Here is a 20,887-nt window from a genome sequence, read left to right as displayed (position 1 = left end):
ACTCGAATGCAGCGACACCTTTCCAGTTTGGGGCGCGGAGCCTGTGCTTTGCCTCGTTTGAATCGCTCCAGCGTGCTCGCACCCGACCGTCAGACGAGAGCCCCGCTCCCTCGGCTGTCACAAGCAGCCTCCGGCCCCAGGGAAAAATCCCTTCGGCAACACCGCCCCCCCTGTGGGGCCCACAGCCCTGGCATCTGCCTTGCTCATGTTCCCGTCCCCTCACCGCCTCCCTGCCTCTCTCGCCTCCGCGCTGGCTGTTGGAGCACAGGAAGCGGAGACGAGACGCTCTCGGCAGGAAGGTGGAGAAACGCCCCAGCGTGACGACGACATCCTGACTTGAACCCTGCCCCGGCACTGCTCTCCTCCGAACCGCAGCGCGTGGCTTCTGCCCGGCCCTGCTCCGTCCAGGGAGACGCGGGATGGACGCGGGAGGCTGTCCCCGCACAGGAAAACTGCCCGTCTTGGAAGGCGCTGCCAACCAAGGCCTTGTTAAATCCCCAGCGGGAGCGGACCGACTGTCAGGAGCCCTCCGTGGGATAAGAGGCTGTCAGCATGCCCGCTGCAAGCACCGCGGCACTGCTAGCGCCATAAGCCATGCCCAGCGTGGTCGGTCGGTGATAACGCCAGTCCGGAAACTGCCTCCTGGGAGCCTTGAAGACGTGTGGAGCTTGTCAGTTCAGGGGCTGCTGCTAACCAATGCAACAGCCGCAGCAGCAATGCAAAGACACAACTAGCAATGGTTGTGGGGCTGGCAATACTAAATACCGTGTAACGTCAACGGGAACGCTTTGTCACACGCTCCGAGAAGTCGCACGTTACGGCATCCTAAGTAGCAGTGCTGACCCGCCCTGTGGTTTGCCGACAGAAAAACATGCGATTTCCCCAAAAGTCTAGACCCACTTCACACGTATCGGGGGAGGGAAAAGCCATGAGAAGCTTATCATATAATAGAAAAAATCAGCTCTAAGGACATGTGCTGTAAGAGGTACTTTTCAAATGTAAATCGTGGAACTCACCAGGCTGCGTAGATGAAAACAGGATACTTTCCCCGCAGACATCTTAACGGGTACGCTTGTTTTACCGTCAGGATCAACCTAGGAGATGTTTCGAAAAAGGAGTAAGAAAAGGAAAACTCAACGAGAACTAAAATGAATATAGGGACAGCACATAAGGAGAGTAAACCACGGAAAGCCAACCAGTTACGGGCATCTGACTGGCGGCCTGTGGGCTGCGTGCAGCTCCCAAACTCCCAGTCCCGAGTCTGCTTGCCCCATCGCTTCGCTGCTGCTGCTGCCACCAAAATCCCCTTCCCTAGCCCAGCATCTGCTTCCTGCGTGCCCACTTCCCCCCGCCACCCCTTGTGCACTAGGGCCAAGGCAGGGCGGCACAGTCCTGGTGCAAGGGAGTCTGTGGCTGGGGAGGTCCTGCAGACCCCTTTCAGCTCGTGCAGGAGGCGGCTCTGGTGGGCATGCAGCCCCTACAGCATGCGGATAGGGGGGCTGCAGCCCCAGCCACTCAGAAATTGGACGGCTCTGTTGTCAAACAAGACGTTTCAGGAAGCAGCGGTTCTAAACAGAGAGCAGTTACTGGAAAACAAAGGGTAGGGAAGGGAGGAAAAAGAAAGGGGTATGAAGCGAGCTAGCTTACAAAAGCTTATGAACCTCTGATTGACTTAGTCAATGAAAGGGTCACGAACAAACTTTAAAACTGGATCAACAAGCTTTAAGAGTGGATTGTCTTTTAATGGAGAAAAACGTGGGCAAAGATGGTTTTTCCCTTTCAGGCTGGCAGAGGTCCAGGGATGCTGGGGGACTATGTGTTAATATGAATCTGGAGAGGGTCTGGGTCAGAAGTACAATAAACCAGTTTAATCTAAATCAGTTCAGTCTAATACTACATCCATCCAGGCTTATCTTAAACCCGTTTCGGCAATCTTGAAGGTGTCTTATGTGCACCATCCTTCTGTTGTGTTCCAGATCTGAACCTGTTTCCAATCTCTCAGACCAGCTTGTGTGTAATTTGTGTCCCAAGCCTAACAGAGGAGTCAAGAATTTAACAGCTAACGACACTACTTGCTTGAAGAACATACCAAATGCATCCAGCAAATGTACTTGTGCAAAGCATTTGCACGTAACAATATACGTTTATATTTCATGCCTTTGAATGGATACGTTCCTTAGGGAACACGTGCGCATTTGATTTTTCAGCAATGAAGTTCTTCAAAACTAAGATGGGAGCCAGGTTGTTCCCTCCAGCCTGTGCAAAGTGGAGGATGAATGCCCCGATCTCTCTGCCAGGGGCCACAGAAGGGTAAATCTAGTATTAAGTAACATCAGCATCAACCACTCTTCAGCCAACTGACTAGCAAGCAAGGAAGCTGCTCAGACGTAACCCACTTGTTTCTCCAAATCAGTTCAATTTGTTGCCGTTTACCTGCGGGGAACAGGCTAGAGAGTCATCCTTCCTCCATGCATGAACTGCCCAGGAGCTCATCCACTGGGAAAAGACAGGGAGAAACACACTACTCCTGCCATGCCTCAAGGGGAATTCCCTTTGGCTAAAAACAGACCCAGGACTCTTCCTCCCCCTCTTGGCTCCCTCAAGAGTCTTTCACTTGGGGATCCTACAGGTAAAGTACCCCACTCCCTACCATAAGTACCTGTGACCTGAGATAACAGGACTCCTGGGACAACTGTGACTAATCCATGCTAATTTTCATTCAAGCCTCATGTTTAAATGACTTCTCCCTCCCTCCCCTTTTGATAGGAGTTAAAGACCAGTGATAAAGCCCTTGTTTGCTTTCTGCCTTAGGTACTTACTAGTGCTCCTCTCTCACTGCACCTTTGCGGAGCCTGGAGCGTTAGCTAACAGAAGAGGTTCTGCAGACTAAACAAAGTGTAGGATTTTGCATGCAGCATGTGTGCACACGCACACACATGCACACACACACGCACACGCAAGCTTGCAAGGTTTTCCAGCATAGCTCCAGCAGAAGGACACTGTCAAAAAGTGGGATGCAAGGAAGGGGGAGGAAATGCAGAGAATTACGCGGTCTGTGGATTCCACAAGCTCAAAATGCATGATATTACTTCACTATAATTGAGCCGGTATTGTTCCAAAGACTAACTTAGGAAAAACAGGTGCAAAGGAAAGACCGATTCCTAAAGTGAACTGAAATTATTTCCTCCTCCGTAAGTTAACAGAAATAAAAGGAAAGAAGAAATCCCTTTCAACTGCAGTTTTGATTGTAGCATAACAAACTTCACAGGTGGCCGTGATGTTTTAGCCTAGAGAGAGTGAGGACCATTTTTACAAAGAACGATGTTATGTCTGAAATATAACTGCTTCATAGATTCATAGATTCATAGATGTTAGGGTCGGAAGGGACCTCAATAGATCATCGAGTCTGACCCCCTGCATAAGCAGGAAAGAGTGCTGGGTCTAGATGACCCCAGCTAGATACTCGTCCAACCTCCTCTTGAAGACCCCCAGGGTAGGGGAGAGCACCACCTCCCTTGGGAGCCCGTTCCAGACCTTGGCCACTCGAACTGTGAAGAAGTTCTTCCTAATGTCCAATCTAAATCTGCTCTCTGCTAGCTTGTGGCCGTTGTTTCTTGTAACCCCCGGGGGTGCCTTGGTGAATAAATCCTCACCAATTCCCTTCTGTGCCCCCGTGATGAACTTAAAGGCAGCCACAAGGTCGCCTCTCAACCTTCTCTTGCGGAGGCTGAAAAGGTCCAGTTTCTCTAGTCTCTCCTCGTAGGGCTTGGTCTGCAGGCCCTTGACCATACGAGTTGCCCTTCTCTGGACCCTCTCCAGGTTATCCGCATCCTTCTTGAAGTGCGGCGCCCAGAATTGCACACAGTACTCCAACTGCGGTCTGACCAGCGCCCGATAGAGGGGAAGTATCACCTCCCTGGACCTATTTGTCATGCATCTGCTGATGCACGATAAAGTGCCATTGGCTTTTCTGATGGCTCCGTCACACTGCCGGCTCATGTTTATCTTGGAGTCCACTAGGACTCCGAGATCCCTTTCCACCTCTGTGCCACCCAGCAGGCTGTAGGTGTGCTGGACATTTTTCCTCCCTAGGTGCAGCACTTTGCATTTCTCCTTGTTGAACTGCATCCTGTTGTTTTCTGCCCACTTGTCCAACCTATCCAGGTCTGCCTGCAGCTGTTCCCTGCCCTCCGGCATGTCCACTTCTCCCCATAGCTTTGTGATTCATCATTGCTGCAGATAAAGACTGCTCTTTGTGATGCCCCTACTATAGCACTGCTATATGTCAAAATGGTGAAATATGCCCCCCAAATGTAATGAGAATATTTACATACTGTATTAGCAGGGGTGCAATACCTCAGCTTTGCATAATGTTTCAGAAAGTTTTAACCTCTACAAACTAAAAGAAACAGACATAAGGACAGTTCTTAAAAAGCCACTCCTGTGCCCCTGGCTCTGGCACAAACTCTTCTAGTTTCTATGCAATGCTCTGTGCAAGCACGTGGACTGTAACGTTTACAGCATTACATACTCTACCCAGGGTCGCAGATGTTTGTGTATGACACAGGACAGTCCTCAATCTGCATATCCCGCACAGACAGAACCAAGTAAACAGCCCATTTGTCAAAAGTACATAAAATATGGTATTGATAGTTCATTGCTTTAATGTCAAAAGCTACTGAAAGAGGAAAAGTGCTCTTTACCAGACAAGCTTTCTTTTTGCAGAGATCACATCCACTACTCCTTCCTTGGAAGAAATCTGGGCAGGGTGGCACACTGGAGACGAACTGGTTCAATGACGCAGCAGCTTTCCTTCTTGGGATGCAACGAAGGCACTTACAGAAAGCAAGGGCTCTAAATAAAAGAGAATTTAAAGATAAACGTTAGACTGAGGTACATTGAAAGGCTCAGTAGAGAGAAACAAGGTGAACAGGGGCAGCAAACAGGGCAAAGGAGACGAGGGAAGAGGAGCCAGGCACCTGACCCGAACCCCTGGAAGGAAAGTGAGCTGGGGCTGCGTGTACGTCTGGGCACGTGCTCTAAGGAGCTGGGAGTGCTGCAAGCTGGGGGACTGCTACCTCTGTCTGACAAAAGTCTTAACAAGGGCCAGGAGGGGAGAAAAGGAGACTCTGCGTGACCAGGGGCAGCAAACGGGGCAGTTTGCAAACAGTTCATAAGTCAGTTTGCAGGTTTCAATGTGACGGTGACGGGTGTGCACACTGCACAGTACAGTCTTTGTAACAAGACTAAGAGCGGTGTAACTGTAAAAGTGTGGTTTGGACTGTCAAGCGAACCACGGCAGTCACAAGGCAGGCTGTCAGAGCAGTGCCTCCCAAACTTTTCCTCAGCACGATCCATTTATGGCCCCATTCCTCAGCATGACCCCTCGCTCCCCACCCATAGCCCCCCACCCCTGCCACCCCATCCCGCTGATGTTTCAAGCCCATTTGGGTTCGTGACCTACAGTTTGGGAACCACTGTGTTAGAGGTACAGTTATATAGACATGTATCTATTTATATATAGAAATATTATGTTTTTTAAAGTTAGTTCACAGGTCAGTTTGCCCCCCGTTCTTTAAAGGGGAGCCTTTAATGTAAGTTCTTTCTTTAATTGAGAGTACCTAATCTACATCTATTTAGTGTAAGTCACTAAAACACAGCAATTAGACCAGTTCTTGTGCTCCTTGCTTAACTGGAGTCCAGAGTGAGAGGGAAGTTGGAGGCGGCGTTTGCTAGGTAATTTATCTGGAAACTCTCTCACCTTCCTTCACCATAAACTTGGAGAGAGGAAGCGGGTTAGCAGGGGAAAGGGAAGCTTTTGGGACCAAGGAGCCTCACAGAGCCCAGTTTACAAGGGAGTTTGCTAGGAAAGGTCTGGTTGGAAAGAGGGACGAGCAGAGAGAGGGAGCGGATTAAGAAACCCAGCGACACGCCTGGAAGACATCAAAATCCCCGAGCCACTGCCACTGCCAGCTCTCTCTGGGCTCCTACCTGTGAGGTGTCCACCCAGGCAGGAGCGCTCACCATCTACCCCACGGGGTTTGCCACTGGCAGGTTCCTTTCAGTGACAGCGAGATGGGGGAGCCTGTGATGTGAGCCGCGCGTTCAGGTGGTGCCCCTCGGGAAGCAGGCGAGAGAGCTACAGGAGGAGGTGGCGAGGCTCCAAAGCATCCTCCACCATGACAACTTCATCAATTTGATGCTTGAGGATACTTCTACTGTGGTGACAAGACTGCCAAGGGCGGCACTAGAGAAGGAAGAGGACTTGAACGCCAAGGAAGGCAGAAGCTGAAAGCTTGTGACCTCTTGCAGCAAGGAGAAATATTCACGCCCACCTGCAGCGGTTTGCCTGGAGAAGAGACGTGAAGCCCCAGCAGCAGAGGAGGAGCATGTTCCATCGGTGGCAGAGGCCAGGCCAAGCCTTTCCAAGAGAGGGAGGGTCGAGACCACTGCCACCAAGAGGAAGTGAAGGGTGGGGGTGGTTGGATACTCTCTGCTCTAGGGGAAGGAGGCATCCGTCTGCCAGCCTGACCAGCTAGCGGATTTACCACGGTTCTCGTGGGGGATTTCAATCCCCGACATCTGCTGGGAAGGCAATACAGCAGCGCACAGGCACACCAGGAAAGTGCTGGAGAGTGCTGGGGACAACCTCCTGGTGCAAGCGGTGCAGAGGCCAAGTAGGGGCCATGCTCTTCCTGACCTCCTGCTGACAAGCTGAGAAGAATTGGTGGGGAATCAATCAGTGAATGGCACCGTGGGCAGCACCAACCACGAGATGACTGAGTTCAGGATCAGGAGGCAGACAGGCAGCAGGGTACGAGCCCCGCCCTTCAGAAAAGCAGACTTCCCTTCACTCAGGAAGTGCTGATGGGTGGGCTCCCCTGGGAGGCCAATCGGAAAGTAAAAGGAGTCCAGGAGAGCTGGCTGTATTTTAAAGAAACCTGACAGAGGGCACAGGAATAAACCATCTCAACGCGCAGAAAGACTAGCAAGAATGGCAGATGACCAGGTCGGCTTAGCAGGGAACTCTCAGCACGCTAAAACACAAAAAGGCAGCGTGCAAGAAGTAGAAAGTTGGACCAACGACTAGGAAGGAGCATAACAGTACTGCTTGGCATGCAGGGACGAAATCAGGAGGGCCAAAGCACACCTGGAGTTGCACCTCATGAGGGGCTCGGACTAGACGACCTCCTGAGGTCCCTTCCAACCCTCATTTTCTCTCATTCGGTGAACTCTTCCACTGCAGTTTCATCCACCGGTTTTGTTCAAATGATCTAAAAGACTAGAGACAAATTGTTTCCTGTTACAAAATCTGCACTGGCTTGTCCCCCTTTTTTTATCTGTTTACTTCTTCAAACAGTTGAAGATAGCACTCGCCTATGGATTATGGGTTTATAATCGCCACGACCACCATTCAGCCCTGTTTTAAAAGTACGGTATAGTTTACAACCCTCTGTTATAATAGGTGATTTTAATGAGACTGTATTTTTCTTAGGAGAGAGGCAAGAGTTTCTTAGGGTGATATTTTTTACTGGATCCACTGTGTAGTTAAGATCAAGTTAGACAAGCTTTTAAATGCAAGACAAGCTCAGTCATTTCATTCTTTACAGCTCCTGAATGAATGCTACATGGTACTAGTGATTTAATGGTCTTTAATACACGACTTTATTCTAGCACTTGATCTCCTGGCACCAAAATCTCCAAACTCATCTCCTCCATATTATCTAAAAGGAGTAACAGAAACCTCAACATCCTTTGGGATGAGAACTGATGAGCAGAAGTTGTTTTATTTCTTTTTATTCCTCTCTCTTCCTTAATTGCCCCCTATAGTCCCAGGTAGTCCAGCAGACCTAATAAATCTCTCACAGACTTTGTGTTTCTCATTTTTTTTAAAGATCAGAATGGACATATACAGTAACCACAACCTTTAAGTCACAGTTAAAAAGTTAAATAGTTTAACAGATATTTTTCACATCAGAAAATATCCATAATTTTGAAGCAGCTCCTTGGACACTTCAAAAGGTTGATTAAAATATTACTTTGCATAACCATAATACTCCAGACTTGTCAGAACTGCACTGAGAACAGCTAGAATCCCTCGAAAGAGCTGATAACTCAGTGCATTGTCTCACCAGCCCAAACCCCTCATTAGCTGCATCCTTGGGCTGCTGCTGCCACTGCCACTGGGGGCTGGAAGCTGCACCAAGCTCTTCCCAGTGTGGCTCTGTTTGGGCATGGCAGGCGGCAGTGCTGGGAGTGGGGGCTATGGCAAATTATGGGGTGGCTGTAGCTCCCCCACCCATAGCTACCCCTTTCAATGCTGCTGCTGCCGCCACTGTCCTTCTCACCTGGCCTGAGCGCAGCCTCAGCCCAGCCCAGCCCCCGGCGGCAGCCTGCCCTCACCCCGCGCACAGATCCGGGGGACACAAGCCCGCCCTGGGGACGCGTGCAGGAGTGGGAGCCACCCCTTCCCTCCCTGCCACCCTCGGATGAGTTGCGGCTCCGTCTCACGTCCTGCCCCACTTCAGCTGGGCAGTGCCTGCCCCTGCCCCAGACCCACTCCCTCTCTCACTGCGGGGGACCTCAATCTGCGCCCCCATGCCTCTTTCCTTCCCAACACCCCTTCACCCCCACAGACTTACCAGCCAAATGCTGTTCTCCAAGCTGCCAGGCTGCATATTGGCAATTGGATCAGTATCATCCAATATGGATGGTCTACAATCAGCCATCGGTATCGGCCCAAAACATCTTTATCGGTGCATCTTACTGCTAGTACTTCATCAATAATACATGTACAGTTTTGAAAGTATCAATCATGACAGAGCACAATTTCAGAACTCTATAATTAACAAAGGTTGATAAAATAGTCTTGCACGTTAACACCAAAACCTTGGTGGAGCTATTAATTAAGAGCACAGCACAACAGGGATTTAGGAGGTTACACTCAAACCTAATGTACGCTTGGTATCACCAAAAGGACAACTGAATCCCATCCACTATTAAACTGGTCAACTGACATATCTGGAGGGGGAAAAAGTTAAAATACAAGATTATTTTTTGTTCTTATTTGAAAATGAGCAGTCTCTCAGCTAATACATTCTGATTTTTTTGAACTGTTACTTGAAAGCAAAAGTGAATGTGACTAATTACTAACAGTTAAGCATACACTAGTAGGTATACATTCTTGTCTTCAAAAGAGTAAGCAGACACACCCAAACCCTATATACTTAAGGTAGTTGTGAGGTCCAGGAAGTGTACAAGAGGCAAGGATTGTTGTGGGTGATATCTTTTATTAGACCAACCGCATGGTTGGAATAGATTAGTCAAGCTTTCAAATGCAATGCATCCTTCAAGATATCACCCACAAAAACCCTTGGTCTCACATACCTCCTGGATCCTCACAGCTACAACATCATTCCAACAGCAGGAGAAGCAATGATTTTTTTGGTGATGTCTTTCATCAAACCAACTCTAGTGTTGTCAGAGCTGTTAGATAAGCTTTCAGACATCAAGTGTCTTTCCTCAAGTCCAAAAAACCTTGTCCAACAGCTCTCCCAACTATACTAAAGATAGCACAAAAAATCCTTGCCTCTGACTCCATGTAAATGCAAACAGTCTGCTTGGAGGCACAGAGGAAAACTGTGAACTAGGTGTGAAGAGGAATTCTCATTGTAGGATACAAGAAATGCAGTAAAATAGTTCAAGCACCATGCAGGCTTACCCAGAGACATCAACATTTCCCACATACTGAAATACCTGCTATTTGAATATGAAGCTCAAAAGAGGAACACCAAAGCCTGGTTCCTACTAATCACAAGTTTATTGTCATGGCAAACAAAAGCGCAAAATAGTTCTTCGTGGTAAAATATACAGTCCTCTGTAGAGGGAATAGGCCACTCGCTCTATCGAAAGATTTTCATTAGCACGCTGCAGGTTATATAAAAATTACCAACTTCTGTTTAATACAGTTTTTCAGACAAGAAAAAAGCACTATCAGGCTGAAGAGGGCAATTACTGCATTCCCTTCTGTGATAAAGACAAAGGTAGGAATTATACTTAATACAGAACAATTAACTATTAGACGTTACCGCAGCTTCAGCACGTTATTTCCAGTTTTAAATTACAGTCTGAGATGAGGAGACTGACAGATAATTAGAGGCAGTGAACTGGCCAATGTGCTGCAATAGCCAGTTAGAAGGGTAATCGGCTTATACCGGCAAATACGAAGGGAACATTAAGGCAGTGAACATTTTATTTCAATTAAAACTTCTACAACTGACACTTCAGGTCCCAATGAAAAACTGCATCTTATAAGATAAACTGTTTTTCTTTCCCCAAACACAAGGCCTAAAAATATTCCTTAATCTTCACTAAAGATGTCCTTGATTCCTGATCAGAATATCTTGGTATAGCTATACCATTACAGGTTTTTAGTTTGGGGGAATACTATGAAACAAAAATCTGGTTCAGTGGTAAACTGTGCAGCAATCCTGAAACACATTATGCCATCTTTACTTTGTGGGGGAGAAACCCAACAGCTCCATAGCTAAAGAAAGCCAAAATACCCAAACTTCTAATTCAGTGACTCTCCACCAAGGTGTCTTGAGTTCCTCTAAAGGCAGCCGTAGGGTGCCACACACTCACCCTTAGTGCTGGCAGACAGGAAAACAGGATTCAGAAGTAGGGGTCTACCAAATTCAGGACTTTCGCAGAAACCATGAATCTGGTAGGTGCCTTGTGAAAAAGCCCAAGCTGAAACCCTGGCAGCAAGCAGGGCTGTGGGGAGGGGAAGGAGGGAGCTGGAAACGGGCTGGAAGCCCTGGTCCTGGGGGGAGTGGGGGGGAAGCAGGGGGAGCTGGACTGAGATTTTCTCTGCTGAGCATGACAGGCCCCTCCCACGTCTCCAATTGGCTGAGGGGCCCTGGAAGCCCTGCCCCTCACTGGAGATTGAGAGATGGCCATGGGTTGGGACTCCCGGGGCCCTTCAGCCAGAGGTGTGGGGGGGCCTGCCATGCGCCACCGTGAAAATGGTGACCACCACTGCACTCGCATCACAGAGTCGGGGGGAAGCCCCTGCGAGCGACGTAGGCCCCATATTCATAAGGTAAAGTCAGAGATTTCCAGCAGGAATTCAATATTAAAGACATTCTGACCTGTCCTGGCTTTTCTGAGTTGGTTGCAACAGAAAATTGCCATTATTTTTCTGTAGTAAAAAAAAAGTAGAAGCTAAGACTTGGAATTTCCCAAGCTATGTCTTCAGTCTAAAAAGCTGAGGAACACAGTACTAATTAATAGCTGACTATGAAAAATCTTTATGAGGAAAATTTGGAGAAGGAGCAGCACAAGAACTACAACTTTGACAAATAGGATGTTAACATGCAAGCCAAGCATCTGTTTAATTCGCATTTTTACTTGAAAGGTTATAAGAAAAGTTCCTACACATCAAAGAGCTACTCAGCACAGCTCACAAAGACGTTCTCAAGGACCCAGAGGGACGGCCCTCCATCTTCAGCTCCCTCTGTGCAAAAATGAAGTTTCTTTCCTACCTATGGGGACGTTTTACCATCTTGTAACATCTACTCTTTTCCCAGAGCCTAACGAAGGGACTTTGATCCCGAAAGCCTGCAGAAAAGGACAGTTTTCTTGCCATTTTCCAGTTGGTCTAATAAAAGGTATCATTTTGGAACCCAGAGTTCTAGTTTTTTGTATATAAGAAAAGTTAGCAACTTTGCAGTCATATATGAAAGCCTACAGGTACAATAAGAGAGCTTGTGATTTGCACCACTTAGCAGCACTGTGAGCAATCATATAAATTAGAGGTGCACTGATACCTTGGTCTGATATCGGATCGGTACCAGTAGAAAGAAAACTGGCTGTATCGGATATCGGCCCGATGGGGCTGATAATTTGGCTGATAAATGCCTGTGCTATGCGCGGTCGAAGCACAGCACTCAGGAAGCAAGGAGCACATCTGGCAGCGTGGAGAGCTGCCTTCAGCTGGCAAGTCTGGTGTGGTGTAAGGGGAGGGAAGGGGCATGTTGGGGGCAGATCAAGGCTCCCGCTGGTGATGGAGGGGGCGGGGCAAGGCGCTGTCCAGGCAGGGTGGAGAGGGGGAGCTCCAGCTTGTGGTGGGGGGAGGCGGCTCCCACTGCTGCTTGCACTCTGGGAGGGCATGGGCGGGGGGGGTGTGCCCCTTGGATCTGTGCACGGCAGGGTGGGCTGCAGCCCGGGCTGCGTGGAGCTCTTCTCGGTGGAGGCTGGGCTCGGAGAGGGTGTCGGTGGCATTGGGAGGATGCTGCATCCAGCCCAAATTTCACCACCGCTGTGCTCCCAGTGCCACCGCTGCCAGCAGCCCAATGCAGCCCCAGGTTTTCCTGGTGCGTGGGTGGAGGTGGGGCGTTGAGCCAGGGCTGCACCGAGTGGCTGGCGGTGGTGGCGCTGGAAGCAGAGCCCTGGCAAAATTTGGGCTGGATGCAGCATCCTCCCAGCGCTGCCGGCACCCACTCCAAGCCTAGCCCCTGCCGAGAAGAGCCCCACGCGGTCCTGGCTGCAGCCTGCCCCGTCCCACACAGATCCAGGGGGGCACATGTCCCCCCGGTGCCTTCCCGGGTTGCAAGCAGCAGTGACAGCCGGCCCCTCATCACGAGTCGTGGCTCCGTCCCCTCCACCCCGCCTGGGCAGCACCTCCCTCTGCCTCCTCCCTCACCATAGGCGGCGTTGATCTGCACCCCCGCAACGCCCCTTCCCCTTCCCCTTCTCCTTCTCCTTCCCCTTCCACCAGACTGGACTTAACCAGCTGGAGGTAGCTGTATCGGAAACCAGATCGGTATCAGCCAATATGCCTCCTTAAATATCAGCTATCGATATCAGCCCCAAAAATCTCTATCGGTACACCCCTAATATAAATTCATAACTTAAAAAAATATTTTAAAGGTATTATTTGGTTATTGTCCCAAAGTTCATTAAGTTTTTAATAAACATAAGAGTATCTCACTACTCAGAAAGAGCTTAACTAATTTCCTTTTTCTCTAAAAGCTGTAAAATGATCAGCAATTAATAAAAAAGCACAGCTTTCTGGGCAAAGTCTTCAAAAGCCAGAACAACATTGCATGTTGTAGTAGAGTTTGATTGAGTGTGTCAGGAACTCAGCTAAAATGTCTTTAATTAATCCAAAAGCCAAGAGCAGATATATAGTGACTAAAAAGTGTACCCCCGGGGGGTGGGAGCAGCCGGATGCGGAGCAGGTGGGGGTGGCGAGCGGTCAGACATGGCGGGGGGGGGCAAGGGCCAGACAGAGCAGGGGCACGGTGAGTGGCAGAGTAGCGGCAGCGCAGCTTCTGTGGGCCCCGCTCTCCCTCCGCCCTGGCCCTGCTCCTGTGAGGCAGCAGGTGTGCTACATCTGCGCCCGCCCCTGTACATTCCCTGGGACCTTTCAAATTACCTCCAGGGGTAGGCATACCCCAGGTTGACAACACCTGCTTTAAGCAACTGCTCTAAAACACTGACAAAGAACGTTTTGCGTTTGAAAGCTTGTCTAACTTAATTCCAACCATTCAGTTGGTCCAATAAAAGTGATCACACCCAAAAATCCTTGCCTCTTGCATACTTCCTGGATCATCACAGGTAGAACATAACTCTACACAAACGGGTGCTCAAACCACGGGGTGCTCAAACATCGCTCTAAACAAAGGCATGCCAGGGCCCCATCCATCTGTGCAGAGGGAGGCAGGGGGCACGCCAGCCCCAAGACAGCGCAGAAAGGGGGCTTTGTCAGCCTCAACCCGAGCCCAAGGGGCTTGACAAGGCCCCACTACAGCGGCAGGTTGGGGGCATGCCCGTCCCCACGGCAGTCCCATGGAAGGAAGAATGGCCAGGCCCAAAACCAGCCATGCAGGGGAAGAAGGGAAAGCTCCAGAAGAAGAAGTGCAAAGTCCTGAACTTAAGACAGAACAGTCTCATGCACCGCTACAGGCGTGGGACCAACTGGCTAAGCAGCAGCTCCACAGAAAAGGACCTGGGGGTTACAGCGGACAATAAGCTGAATAGGTGCCAACAGTGTGTGCTTGTTGCCAAGAAGGCTAACAGCATACTGGGCTGCATTAGTAGGAGTGTTGTCAGCACTGAGGGAAGTCATTATTCCCCACTTTTCTGCACCGGTGAGGTTACATGTGGCGTACTGTGCTCAGTTTTGTGCCCCCTACTACAGAAGGGATGTGAACAAGCTGGACATTAGGAAAAACTTTCTGACTAAGAGACTGGTGAAGTGCTGGGACGGCTTATCTAGAGGGTGGTGGACTCTTGGAGGATTTTAAGGCCTGGCTCAACAAATCTCTGGCAAGATCAAATTAAGGATGGTCCTGCTTTTAGCAAGGGGTTGGACTAGATGAGTTACTGGAACCCCTTTCAACCCTAGTTTTCTCTGATTTATTAGAAACATTTGGAAAAATAGCAGTATAAGAAACAAAATTGGCGATGTAGCATCCATGGGCATCTACATGCAAACAGCAGCTACATCCCCATTGCAACACACTCCCCTGGTATAGCGCGCCACTACGGTGAAGTAGCGGCTAAAAATAATCATGTGCCACACACACAGCACAGTAAAGTTGCCATAGTGACACATGTAGATGCGCCCTGTATCTTGTTAGAATTTGATTGAGCGTGTCAGTAATTCAGTTCAAATGTCTTTATTAAATCCAAAAGCCAACAGCAGAGATACAATTACTTTAAACAAATGCTCTAAAATAGTGACAAAAAGTTTTTCAGCTCAGCTCTGGTGGTGCAGTGGGTTAGCATGTGGTACTTATAAAGCAACACTGGGAAATGATGCCAAGGTTGTGAGTTCTGGTCTCCCCTACAGCATTTGACTTTTAGTTGGGATGCTGAAGCAAGCATGCGTGTGCCCTTGGCTCCTGTTCAGTGGTAAGGAGCCAGCAGCAGCAATAAGGTGACCTGGGCCAGCTGTAGGGAAGTGGGAAGGGGTTTTCTCCCATCCCTATTTAGTTGAAGGGAGAGCAGGAGGAGTCTGAACTGCGCATCAGCATCATTGGCTTCAGACCGTGTTCAGGTGAGTGCACAGAAGGGAGTCTTAAGAGAAACTTAAAGCATTGTGGGTGAGGACACATGGAGGTCAAGGGGAAAGGGACCTGGTGATGGGGGTCTGCTACAGACCACCACATCAAGGAGCAGAGCTAGACTGGGAATGCTTGCAGCAGCTCTCAGAGGCCGTACAGTCTAGGGACATGGTTGTCATGGGGGACCTAAACTACCCTGACATCTGCTGGGAAGAGCAGTCAGCCAAATCCAACCGCTCACCTAACGCAGGAAGTATACGGTCCCACTGGACTTGGTGTTGGCTATGGGGGATGACCTGGTAGGGGAGCTACAGATTCGTGGTCACCTTGGGGACAGTGACCACCACTCACTCAATCAAATTTATCATACGGCGTCGAGTGGGTAAGATAATAATAGGATGGAGGTGCTTGACTTTAGGAAGGCTAACTTCAGTGTGCTCAGTTTAACCAGCGATGCACTGCAGGAGAGGAGTATTGGCAAGATGGGAGTCCAGGAAGAGTGGTCGTTCCTAAAGGAAGTGATCCTTCAGGCACAGAGGGAGATGATCCCAGTGCGAGGGAAAGGGGAGAAAGGGGCCAAAAAACTTCCTTGGCTAAACACAAACATCCAGAAGAGCCTAAGGGCAAAAAAAAAAAGAAGGCATATAGGTGGTGAAAGCAGGAGGAAGCTACCAAGGAGGAGTGTATCTACTTGGCCTGCACTTGCAGGGTGGCAGTTAGAAAGGCCAAAGCAACTACAGAGCTGAGGCTGGCAACACAAATTAAAGACAACAAGAAGTCTATTGTCAGGTATGTAGGGAGCAAAACGAAGGCGCAGGGCAGCACAGGACCCCTACTGAAGAAACACGAGCAATTAGTGACAGACAGGGGGGACAAGGCTGAGCTATTCAATGAGTTTTTTGCCTCAGTGTCCTTGAACAAGGGTCAAGATCAGTCTCCTAACAGGTTCTTAGATGGGATCAGAGGGATACCAGCCTACCAACTGTCAGCGCTGACGTGGTGCAGAGTCACTTGGATGGACTGGATGTGTTTAAGTTAGCAGGCCCAGATGCGCTGCATCCGAGAGTACTGAAGGCATTTGCCGGTGTCATTGCAGAACCATTGGCACGGCTGTTTGAGCACTCGTGGCACTCGGGTCAGGTCCCAGAGGACTGGAAAAGGGCCAACGTGGTCCCCATTTTCAAGAAGGGGAGGAAAGAGGATACAAGTCATTATAGGCCAGTCAGCCTCACCTCCATCCTTGGAAAAGTCTTTGAAAAGATTATTAAGGATCAAATTTGTGGGAGTCCAGCGGGAAAAATAATGCAGCAGGGCAACCAGCATTGATCCGTAGCAGGTGGATCATGCCTGACTAATCTGGTTTCATTTTATAACCAGGTCACAAAATGCTGATGCAGAAGTAGAGGTGGATGTTGTTTTTTTGGATTTTAGGAAGACCTTCGATACGGTATATCATCCCACTCTCTTAAATAAATTAAGAGGCTGTGACTTAGATGTTTACACGGTCTGGTGGGTGGCAAATTGGCTTGCGGGTCGCACCCAGAGAGTGGTAGCAGACGGGTCGGTATCGACCTGGAAGGATCTGGGTAGTGGGGTCCCACCGGGCTCAGTCCTCAGACCTGTACTCTTCAGTGTCTTCATCAGTGACTTGGATGTGGGCATGAAGTGTCCTCTGTGCAAGTCTGCAGATGATACCAAATTGTGGGGTGAAGTAAGCACTCTGGAGGGTAGGGAATGACTGCAGGCAGACCTGGACAGGTTGGAAAAGTGGGCTGAACACAACAGGACGCAGTACAACAAGGACAAATGCAGAGTACTGCACCTAGGACGTAAAAGTATCCAGCGCACCTACTGGCTAGGAAATGACCCTCTCAGCAGCGCAGAAGCGGAAAGGGATCTCGGAGTCCTAGCGGACTCCAAGATGAGCGTGAGTCGTCAGTGTGACGAAATCATCAGCAAAGCTAACTGCACTTTATCGTGCATCAGCAGATGCATGACAACTAGAACCAAGGAGGTGACACTTCCCCTCTATGCGGCACTGGTCAGACTCCAGATGGAGTACTGCGTCCAGTTTTGGGCGCCATACTTGAAGAAGGATGCGGACAGCTTCAAGAGGGTCCAGAGGAGAGCCACTTGTACGGTGAAGGGTTTACAGGCTCTGGACCTCTTCAGCCTCCACAAGAGAAGGCTGAGAGGTGATCTTGTGGCCAACTACAAATTCATTAGGGGGGGCGCAGCAAGGAACCAGAGATGCTCTGGTCACCAGGATGCCTCTTGGGGTAACAAGGAACAATGGTCACAACTGACAGAGAGCAGATTTAGGCTAGACATCAGGAAAACTTTCTTCACGGGAAGGGTGGCCAAAATTTGGAATGGGCTTCCAGAGAAGGTGGTGCTCTCCCCTACCTTAGGAGTCTTTAGGAGAAGGCTGGATAGGCATCTGGCTGGGGTCATCTGATCCCAGCACTCTTTCTTGCCTAGGCAGTGGGTCGGACTCAATGATCTGTTGAGGTCCGTTCCAACCCTAGTATCTATGAATCTATTAATTTATGAATCTTGTGTTTGAAAGCTTATCTAACTTAATTCCAACCATGCAGTTGGTCCAATAAAAGTCACCACACCCAAAAAATCCCTGCCTTTTGCATACTTCCTGGATCATCACAGCTAAAACACCACTCTTAACAAAGAGTGATCAACCTTTTTGTCTGGTGAGATGGATGGGCAGTGCCCAATCCACATGCAAGCAGTACGCAGTCAGTGGTTCCAGTCTGGGGCCCAAGGAGTTCATGACAGGGCCCCATCCAGCTGTCCAGAGCGGGCTAGGGCACAGCCCAGTCCTGATCCAGCATGAACAGGGATTTTTGGCCAGCCCCGATCGAAGCCCATGGAGGGAGGAAAGGTAGGGGCATGACAAGAAACCAATCCAAAGGCAACGGGGGGGGGAGGGGGTGCCTCACCGAAGGAAAGAGTTTAGACAGGTGAGAAACTGCCAAATTTCCCAACTGTGGGGAGCCCAATGGGGCAAATATCATAGCTCCACAGGCTGCAATTGGCCCATGGACCAGAAGTTGAGCACCCGTGCTCTAACACTATCATCAAAACGCTATAACAATATTTATTATGCTTGCCAGCATTGAATCCGAACACTTACAGCTGGGCTCGCAGGAAGATCCTAGCTATCCCACGCTGCCTGACTCCCAGGGAAGCTCACTAGCAAAGAATCCACCTCTCCCACCTCTTCCCCTCCACCCCCAATCTCTCCCACTGTCATCTTCCGAGCTAGCCCACACACATCTAGCTTGTCATTCCCCAGACACACAACCTTCATTCCAGCCTGCCTGCAAGTCACTGCTTGGGTGACTGGAGGCAGCAGGCACACGTGTGTCTCTGCACACACATCCCCATGGCCTGCATGCACCCAGGCAGGGTCCTGGGAGTAGCACCAATAGCTGGATGCAGGTAAGTGTATGATCAGTGGGGGTTGGAGGTCCGGGACTTGGGGACTGTGTGTGCGTGGGCAGGGGGGATGGGTACCTGCCAGATATGGGGGAAGATAGCCGGGCGTCAAGGCTGCATCAGGGCAGGGGGGACGGGAGGGGTAGGCGCCTGCCCCTTCAGCAAGAGGAGGCGGCATCGGGGAGAGCTGCATAGGTGGGCTGGTGGCACTTGGGCTGGTGCTCATACTTGTATGGGCAGAGCAACTGGGAGACGCTGCTGAGGGACGGGCTGGACGGACCGTGACCAGGCTGCCTGGTGAGGCATGGCAGCCCCAGACCAGGGCAGGGGGGGCCGCCACAGGCCTCCCCTCCTCCCTCCAGCCTGTGCTGGGGCTGGACTCTCTCCGCTGAAATCCGCACGAACTGCGGGACTTCGGCCCGAATGGCACAGGGGCAGCTGGGGGCTCCCTTTAGGAGGGCTGGGGGAAGGCAGGTGGGGACTGGCCACTGATCTTCATAAATAGGTCCTGGTACAAAAAAAGTTGAGAACCACTGTCCTAGACCTCCCATCCCTTTAACGGGTATTTATTTCCTTGCCATTGTACACCCACCTTTTCTCTTACATTAGCATATCACTTCATCCTGCCAACTGAAGCATTTGGATTGTCTGTCTGGCTGCCTCTCTCAAGTCATACTTTCCTGAAACTGTCCTGCTTGAACCTGAGATGATAAAATAACACACTACCTATTACTTTACAGTTCTTAATTCCTAGATGTTTCATTTTTTTAAAAGTTACAGTAATCAAATAGTCAAATAAGTTAAGAGCTATGATGCTATGCGATTGCCAGGTCAAGGTTAAGTGCAGTTTTCGTAAAAACAAAACCCTTCTTTCTCTAAATCAGATTTGCTTAGTATATAAGGGAACAGGTGGAAGAAATGGGGTGTTTTTTTTCATCCCAGACCTACACACTGCTCCTGAATTTAAAAGCCAAACTGACCTCTTGCCTATTTCTACATCATGACAGGTGGTAAAAGAAGATATTCTTGCAGAATCGTTTTTCAGATTTTGTTCTGTTCAATCACTTCCCCAAAGTCCCCCCTCCCTGCGTTTTTCCTTTTTGGTCCAAATCCTCCAACCAAGAGAGAAAGAGAACGGTCCCAAGGCTTAAAATTGTAATTTATCAGCATGAAGCTCATGTGTGTTTGCACAACAACCAGTGCAATCAGTGGGCTAATGTGGCCTACAAACAGTACCAAAATAAAACTAACCTGTAAAAACTCCAGGATCCCATGCTGTATCTATTAAGTCTCATTTCCTTTGTTTGGTTTACTCTAGCTAAGCAAATGAGGTCATAATACTAGACTGATTAGCGGCTTTAAAGGTAAGACCTGCCTTAGCTTTGCTGTATATTTGTAAAACTAGTTTCACACCCCACTTCTGCAAATGATTATGCAAACATTTAGCCTCATGCGCTAATAGTCTTACTGAGTTTAACAGCTCATTTGTCGAAAACTATGCACACACAGACTTGGCCTTCGAATACAAATGGAGCTTTTTCAGACTATATCTTTTCAGGATAAGAACTAACAAACAGGCCATAGTGACAAATGCAGTTGCGTCGACATAAAAGGGAATTTTCATTTAATCTACACGCACCCTAAGTCTTTATTTGCATTTGTACAGCATCTGCTACAACAGAACTTTAGTCAGGATTGTCATCTCTCCTCATCGAAGGACGTACAAATAATTAACACAGACAGCGGTGATGTTTCTTATTGATTTATGTTTAGCCTTGAACCCTGGGGGTGCAGACTCAAGGCTTGCTTAGAGAGCCAGTATCCCAGGAGCCCTCACACTGAGGGTGGGACCCAGGGAGGGGTCCCAGAACTGAAAAAAGGCTGAGACCCAGATCACGAGGTCCAAGAGGCCCAGAGCCACCTGTGTCCAGGGCTGGGCAGGGGAGGGGTCTGGGAGCTCAAGGGGGCAGAGTGCATAAGAAGGAAAATCAAAGGGAGAACATCTCTGAGGCTTAGGGCGTGGAGTAGGGGAGGAAAAGGAACCACACCGTTTGCCCTTAAGGCTAGGTCCTGTAGGGCACCTGTAGTCAGGCCGAGAGGAACCTACCAAGGTTGGATGTCTGGATAGCGGCCAATGGGGCCTCAGACCCAGGGGAAACTTACTGGATTCGGGCTCACTCTAAGGCCTGCTAGCAGCCTCCTTGAATCAACCTGTAATATTAAGAGCGAGGCACGGCTGGTGAACAATGAAGAGAGAGTGACATTAGAGCTGGAGCCAGGCAGGAGCAGCAAGGCCGCTAGGGGCGTCATGGCAGCCCCTGCGGCTGTGAGCCTGTCACAGAGTACTTCTAGTTTTT

General features: G+C 49.5%; 1 long non-coding RNA gene across 1 annotated transcript; it reads right to left on the bottom strand.

Annotated features, from left to right (window-relative positions):
- Positions 1-887: 887 nt before the first annotated feature.
- Positions 888-19,810, bottom strand: LOC132248717 (uncharacterized). Its single transcript, XR_009460065.1, has 3 exons — positions 19,123-19,810; positions 4,704-4,854; positions 888-1,094 (listed from the first exon to the last, which is right to left on the bottom strand). It is a non-coding gene; the product is annotated as an uncharacterized LOC132248717 (long non-coding RNA).
- Between the last annotated feature and the right edge of the window lie 1,077 nt (positions 19,811-20,887).

This window comes from Alligator mississippiensis, chromosome 1, assembly GCF_030867095.1.
Source record: "Alligator mississippiensis isolate rAllMis1 chromosome 1, rAllMis1, whole genome shotgun sequence".
In the NCBI taxonomy this organism is placed as follows: Eukaryota; Metazoa; Chordata; order Crocodylia; family Alligatoridae; genus Alligator; species Alligator mississippiensis.
This window is presented reverse-complemented; position numbering and strand designations above follow the sequence as displayed.